The sequence below is a fragment of the Malurus melanocephalus genome, unplaced genomic scaffold (assembly GCF_030028575.1).
Source record: "Malurus melanocephalus ecotype Western Australia unplaced genomic scaffold, MMel_1.1 scaffold_82, whole genome shotgun sequence".
NCBI lineage: Eukaryota > Metazoa > Chordata > Aves > Passeriformes > Maluridae > Malurus > Malurus melanocephalus.
In genome coordinates, this window is record NW_026623314.1 from 1,621,828 (window position 1) to 1,629,823 (window position 7,996).

At 41.3% G+C, this 7,996-nt stretch overlaps 1 long non-coding RNA gene across 1 annotated transcript in view; it reads right to left on the bottom strand.

Annotated features, from left to right (window-relative positions):
- Positions 1 to 1,008: 1,008 nt before the first annotated feature.
- LOC130574431 (uncharacterized) overlaps positions 1,009 to 7,996 on the bottom strand; it is a 7,313-nt gene continuing 325 nt past the window's right edge. Inside the window, exons 2-3 of the long non-coding RNA XR_008965431.1 lie at positions 7,886 to 7,987; positions 1,009 to 1,265 (exon numbers count right to left, since the gene is read on the bottom strand). This is a non-coding gene — a long non-coding RNA (uncharacterized LOC130574431). The remainder of the gene's footprint in view (positions 1,266 to 7,885; positions 7,988 to 7,996) is intronic.

Below are 7,996 nucleotides of genomic sequence, written 5' to 3' on the forward strand. Positions count from 1 at the left end.
AAGTTTTGAGTTGAGAAAGTTCTGTCAGTATCAAACAAAATCTCTCCAGACCAAGGTCTGTGTCCTTGCCCTTGTTTACTATCCTAATAACAGCAAAAGGAATAATAAAACACCATTTATCCTGAAAATTCCGAAACCATGAAGTCATCGGTTATGAACAGTGAAATCTCTTTTTATAAATAAAGCTATTTCTTTTACTTTGTTTTAGCCAGCCTTGCAGAATCCAACATAAAAACACTCACAGAATGCAACTATTCTTTGAGGACCCAGTAAGTGCAAGTATATTTCCTTTGYGTGTGTGTTTACAAACACTGAAAATCAAATTTTCAGTATGAACTTCCAGTTCTGTCTGTTGTATAAAAAAAATGAACAAAACCATTAGTAATCTGTGTTACTAATGTCAATAACAAATAGTTAAGAACAAGCTCAGCTAACTGAATAGATCTCAACGTGAAACTCAGTTTTACAATTCAGTGAAAAAGTAAAAACCAGACTGCCACAATAATAAATTCTTCTTAYAACCCCTGCTATCTTCCTGTGGATCCATAACATTTTCCTACACATACTTTACTGCAGTAGCTAGTAGTCCATTTCACCACGTAAATCTTGACTTACAACAGGCATCAAGGCTTCTTTCCAAGGAATTGATGCATTGTTTCCTCCCGGGGCCAGGACTGCCTCAGAGCTGTGGCTGAATTAATTTGTCCTCTGGAGATGCTGCTTCGTGCTCTGAGCTCAACCACAGAGCCTCCAGTGCTGGYGTGACCAAACCTGAAACAAGAAGTCTGTGGAGAGAGAGAAAGGCATCCTGTGTTTACAAAGAGCTTTGGCAGATGGATTTTGAACCCAACCACCCAAGTGAGCACCAGTCTGGAGCACCTCAGGGTCACAAAGCACAAATCATGGAGCAGATTCCCAAAGCAGCTCCCAGACAATGCCTGGCGAGGGGCACTGTGGTGTGAGATGGGCATCACCACAGCACTGTTGGYCTGGCACRYTYACCACAGGACAGGGAGGGAYCTCRGTGAGTTCAAAGCAAGGCTGAAGGCAGCTCTGTGGGCTGAGGGGATGATGATGAATGCCTGTGCTGGCTGCAGTAGATTCACACTTCATTTGCACCTGTGCAAACAACTGCAGACACGGCCCGAGGCTCTGATCCTGCTGGAGCGGAACTCTGGCAGGTTCCTGCTGATGTCACGGGGAGCAGGCAGCAGGCAGGTCCTGCCTGTTTTCAGAAGAGTGTCTCCAAGCCCCTGGAAAGTTTGCTTTCAAAAGAAAAAGAAAAAAAAAAAAAAAGCAAGTTGTCTATCACTTATTGACCATTCTCTTCACCACCCACACAGAGGCTAAAGCTGTACTTCACCTTGGAGAGAGAGAGAAAACTACGTGCTTTTCCAAAATGCTTGCTGCTTTATTCAGGGTGCTGTAAATAATCTACAGGAGTCTGTTTTAAACTCACTTCATTTTTAAATCAAATCCAAGGACCCAAAYTTCAACAGTATGTGTATTGATTACCCATTTTTACACACTCTCCAGAGAATCCAGCAACCTGTGCTTCAGACCCTTTCCTTGGTTGAGCTGAGCTCTGAGCCCTGCCCCATGCTCCTGGCTGCGTTCACACCCATCATCCCCCTTCAGCCTCCCACCTCCAGCAATGGCAAAACAGCTGGAAAACTTTGTCCCTCTGACTTTCAAATATTCACCTCTGAGTTTTTCCTTGAAGCCGTGGTATTGCTTTTGTCTTGCTTCTTCCTTGGCCCTCGTCTGTCAGATCAATGCATTCATTAAGGAAAGCTTCACTGCCCAGGTGATGAACAGGCATCATAAAATTGCTATATTTGACAATTCTTATTACAGGTTTTATATGGGAGCTACATTTCTGCCAYGACAAAAAGACTCAGAAGACTTTTCCTGATGTACAACCTTTCCARCAAGAGGAGGAATGTAATTAAAGTCTATTTTCTAGGAGTCTCTGCTTTGTTCAAAGACGAATCCAGACCTCATTCCTCACATTCCCTTAGTTTTATGGTAATTGCAAATAAAGTGAAGTGAGCTGCAAATATCTTCACAATTGTTTTATATTACTTGGATAGATAATTACCTGGTTGTGCCAACAAATGCATACTTAGCCTTCAACCAGTGAAAGAARTTATGTGCATTTTTAGACATAATTTTGTGCAGATGAAAGAGCAAGAATAAATTCTGAGAGCCAAACTGAGATGCCTTTGAAAAAAATAAGAACTTTTCTCTTCTCACACCCCAAAATGAAGATTAAGTCTTAGGAGGAAAAGCTTTTGATTTTCATTTTCAGTGTGATTTGAGAATATTTTGAGGCTGAGAATTCTGAAGTTCGTGGGGAGGGAAAAATTTCCCCTTTCTAGAGAGCAACACTCAGGACTGTAGCTTAGCACCTTGGAAACACCATAGTTTTTGCCCTTGGCACAGTACAAAGAATATTGTTCTTCTCCACAAGAACAGGTGGGATGGTTTCTGCCTMTCTCCCAGTAATCAGTGTGGTATGTTGGAATGAAAATTCAGTACACAGTTAAACCCAAATAGTCTCAATTTTCTGTACTTTCCAACACTCACCTCTCAGCAATTCAGGGGAGGGGGACAGAGATAAAAAGCCCACAATCTCTGATGCATGAAATGCCACCATACAGTTAAAGTAGTTCCCCAGCTGCTCTCTGTTTGCAGATTTGGAAATGTCCCCCATGGCCACCAGAGTGGCACCGCAGCAGGACAACTCAGCACTGTTCATCACTGACCCAGGGTATCACCAAATTATATCTCCCTGCTTCAGCTGGGAAAAACTGCTCCTCCAGTTATGAGGGACTCAGAACCACAATTCTGTCATTAAAAAACACATGACACAGATGTCTCTATCATTGCAGAAAAATGCACTAAATGTCTTGAAATATCAGTGTCYTTTTTCTGTTTGAATAATAATCATCATATCCACATGCTCATCTATGGATTTAGCCATCAATAAAAGGCATCTTTTTAGGGAGTTTCTCACAATTGTTTTCTCAGATATCATTTCTAAAGAGAGAGAAAATCATCTCCTGCATCGTCTTGACACATCCTTGTTCTGGGAAGACAAAGAAGTGAAGAAACAGAAAGTAAAACTTAGCTTAAAATACTTTCAGCAACCAAATAAAACCTTAGGTGAAAAATTCTTCTGTCTAGTGACATATGGATTTTCCCTCAAGTGGATATGATATTTGGATGCACTAGGTGCTACATGAACAGACAAATTCATATTAAAATCTCATTTCTTYACAGCTGCTGCCCTAAGGAAAAAGGTGTCATGAACAAATTTCATTATATTCAAAATACGGTCTCCTAGGTGGAGAGAAGGATGGAAAAAATTCCAGCCCAYRGCTTGTTTATGACAGTCAYTGAGCAGTGYTGGRTAATGAATTATTCTGCGTGAATCARCAGGGTGAGAAAAGCCAGGGCTCGCTGTGAGCAAGGGCTGCYGAATTATCTCCTCTCACCTGTCACCCTCACCACCTGGAGATGTGACATCCCCAAACTCATTTGTGCACAACCCTCTCCCGTGGCCCTTTCTAGCAGACATGGAGCACATGTTTCCCTGCCACTTCAGYTAAAGTGCAGATTTTCTGTGTCATTTAGTCACTTCTTGTCCCCCAGGGCCGGTGGGTCACATGTTTTGCAGAGAGGTGTTTCTGCTAATACAGGGAGGATTTATGACAAAAATTGGGCTGCTGTGCTTCCAAGTGTGCAAAACAACCCACCTTCCAAAGACCTAAGCTACAGTGCAGCCAAGACAGRTTCTAGGCAGTAGGAGAGAAATAAGGTTTTTATGTAGGAGTGTATTTTTCCAATTTATTAAGGTCTTGCAGGATCTCTTTCCATCTTTACATTTAACGTGGAAGTTACCATATACTTGTTCTCAATTCCAGTAATCCAGAGTAAAATTATTTACAGTATATTTTAAGAATATCTAATTCAACCTAATAGTTGTGGGGTGGTTTGTTTTTTTTTTTTGTTTTTGTTTTGTGACCTCAAGGTGAGAAATAGAGAAAGTAACAAATTCTGCTACTGCAATGACCACCCAAAGATCACAATCATCAGAGAGGAGGTTTCTTGCCCATTGCTGTCTGCATTCAGTCTAAACAGGATGAGATTACAGAGATTGCTCAGTCCAGATTGTTCTGCTTATTACCAGGGGTTTCATGATGTGCTGTGGCTGCAAACTGGCACATGTGTACATCCCTCACATTGCTCCAGTCACCCCAGCAAATTTATGGCAAGGATGAATTTAGTCTGATGTGTCTATTGCAAGAGAAAGTCCGAAGCATTGGAAAAAATTAAGAATGTCCATTTTAGGGGCAGTATTGTTTTACTTCTTAAATTATCGCTGCTAAAGCAATATCACTGACAGAGTAAAAAGTTAAAGTTCAGGAGCTTTGCGAGATCTTCTGATTCCTGATCACTGCCCTCAGCAACTGTGTATAATACATCAATTTTATCCCATGTGGAGAATCATTACCCTTTGACTCTGAATGTGAAGAACAATTTAAGAGCTGCAGTCTGTTTCCCACATGATAGAAGACTAAATATTTCCATTAAGATTGCCTAGTCTGAGTGATTTTTTTTTTTGGTCACTGCATTATAAAAATATTRAAATATTGGGAACTTTTAATGTTCCACAGTGCTGAAACCATTCCTTTTGGATTTACTGAGTTATCCCAGAACCTTTCATAGTCTTCCAGTCACACAACASAGAATAGTTGGTCTTCCTGTGCATATCTTAAAACATTATTCACAGCTGTGTTTGGACACACGTTTTAAGACTGCTCTAGACAGGACTGGCTGTAGCTGCCTGTGGCTGCGATGTGGGTGGGAGACTCTGAGGAKACATTTATCACAAGAGGAAATTCTCCCCTTTTTTTTTTTCATTCCATTATTTTTCCTTAGGTGCATGTAGAATGCATGGAAGGGGCTCTAATTAAAACATCTTTAGTGCTTAAAATCCCAGCAGTGCCCAGCAYGTCCCCACCTCATAGGCTCAGAAACAACCCAGCTCCCATGCCCAGGCTGGATTGTGCAGCAAAACCTGCAATAGGAGTTTCCCTGTCCCCATGCCCCTGGGTTTTGGGACCCCAGAGATCCTCATGAGTACTCAGGAAAAATAAAAATAGCCAGAGAACCCTAAAAGGTCTAACAGTAAACTAGGTTGCTTCTAGGTCTCTGTATTGCTTATTTTTGAAGGCTTCATRTGGTCAGTATCAAAACTTTGGGGAATGTTCTATACAACATCTGGGTGTTTAGATGATAATGAAAAAGCTTTCTGTACCTCTTTATATGACAATTAATTTATAACCTAAGTCAGAATTAATTTCAAAAGAACAATTTCAAGATAAGGCATGGCACCTTATCAAGTCCTATCCAGTTCTACTGAGGTTCACAAAATAGTGAATTACCACAAGGATTATTTAGCATTTGTTCATGCTGGGTATAGCCTCCTGAGAGTGGTGACTTAGCTGCTGGAAGCAAACAGCTGCGTTTTCTGGACATYTTTTATGAGCAACAGAAAAATCATYCTTCCTCAGGAGAGATCTYAGACCACAGGTAAACACTCGATGGCAAATTGGAAATTCCATCTTTAACATCCAAAGATGGAACTATTGCATCACTTAACAATGGCTGAAAGAGACCCAGCAAATTCAGCATCTGCAAAGTGCAGCTTTTTGTCATGTACACATTATCAGAAAATAAAATGTGGAGGCTATTGGGTATCAGTTATGYCTGGCCAACCAGTTAGATTTCTATCACATCAAATTTCTTGCCTGTTTTGCTTCTATGAAGGCAACTGAGAAAAAACACACTGAGGTCCTGGGGAATAGCTGGACACTCTCCAGACAGCTCTGCTTATATTTCAGCCTTGAGCTACAGAGAAAAAGAACACCTGAAAATTAAAAGGTTAACCAGACATGCACTGCTAGGACATTTTCTCTACATTTTTGTTAAATAGGTCTGGCAAGCCAAAGCACAGGCAGGAGAAGCAGCTTTTTCTCTCTCTGCCCAGCAGCAAGACCTTTCTCTGCAGCAGAAAGGTGTCCCCAGCTGCAGTGTGGGTGCTTCTGGGTCCTCCTGACACCCTGTCTCCCACAGTCTGTTTGCTCCTAAATACCTRGGCAAGTGATTCATAGTAGTAGGAAACCTCCCTTTTCCACCAGGAAAAGCTGTGAGATGTAAAACGACCTGGAATTTGCCTGACAAACGCAAATCAATGGCTAATTGTTCTTGCACTTGAAAAGGAAGCAATCAATCAATTGCAGCGCACACATTTATTTGCAGGAGTAGATTATGAAGGCAAAGAAATCTTTTGGGCTGTGCTTTCTGACTGTCTGCTGGGATTTGCCTTCAGACTTAACCTGTGTGTGCTTCAAAGCGTTGCAGCTGTGATAATGAAAACAAGTAAAAAAACATTGAAGCTGTGATAAAGAAAACAAATAAAATACGAGTGAAAATGGTATCACAGGAAGATTCTTTGTGAAGGAAGCACATGGATGAAGCTGTAGTTTATCCAGCACCTGGCACATGAGCCTTTTGAGCAAAAGTTCTTCCTCTCATGTTGCTTTCAGCCTCTCTTGAACTCAGCACATCCTGGGCAGYAGGAGCTGAGCCAAAGCAAAGGATCAGCTCCCTGCAAAGCCCCCGGGGTCCCCAGCTCCTCWCCCACTGGGCTGCCTGGGACAGCCAGCACAAAAGGCTCTGGAAGCCCAGGGAAGAGGTGCTTTTCCACAGCCAGGCATAACTTTGTCCAGAAAGTATTTGTTGGTTTTGCGTAAACACCGGCCTGTGACAACATTCCAGTGAAATGAAAGGTTATGAAATTCACATCRTTTTTGTGAGTGACTCTTGTGAGTCATTGCTATCAAGCAAGCAAAAAGTATTCACTATGTGTCCAACTGACTTTCAATAGCTATTGGAAATTGTTTATCACAATTAATTTTATCTGTGGACTTCTTCCTTCTGACAGAAGTAAACCATGCAGAGCTCAGACTTCCCAGAATTCAACCTCAGCACAGAAACKCCTTGCCAAATCCACATCTGAGACAATGAAAGATGATCCGTTCCAAAGCATCCAGCTACGGCTGTGCGAAAATGCAAGATGCAATAAAATATGAAGGCACTTTTTGTTTTAAAGACAAAAATGTGGGCTGTGCACAAATCCAACCGCTCTTTACATTGATTTTATGCTCTTGCAACCTCTCTGCTTCAAAGGGTAAATGTCTTTGTAACACAAAACACATACTTGTAAGAGCAATGATTTTTTAAAGGGTAACATGACATTAGCCTAATCTTTCCTGTTTAATCAGCAGACAGAGCAAGTGGGATATAACATGACTGTTCACATCCTCTGTGCCTTGAGCTCAGAGAGAAAGCTGATATGGAACATGTTGGTGGAGGGGAAAAAAGGGAAACAAGGCTTTCTGTGCTTAAAGCACAGCTCTGTTATCAGGATGATTAAAGCCATTTACTGTTAAACAACAGCCTTCCAGATCCTCCCAACATCCTGAACTCATTCTGCTGTTCTGGGCTAATTAGATGGGTTTCAAATGTTGTAAAATACTGTTTATGGAAAAATGTTCTGCTAATCAAGATGTCTTGGTATATTTGGCACAAGTTTTCATTTCTATTCTTTCTAATATCCATCATACAAAGGAGCTAATGGAGTTTTACAAAAACATAACAAAAACCTCTGCAACTCCAGCTTGTTACAGCTTAAACCAAAACATCAAAAGAGAGAAAATTCTATAAGAAACATGCAAAGATAGGGTAGCTGTCAGGGATGCAAGAAAAATGAGGGTTTTRTTTGAATTCTCATTTTTAGGGAGTGGGAACATACCTGTACATGTGGGTGTGCATGTGTGCACACAGGTCTGGGGTCAGGTCTTCTAGGACGGGTTTGAGGAGCGAGCACAAATCTGCTGTAGCCCTGACAAGAATTCTGACATAA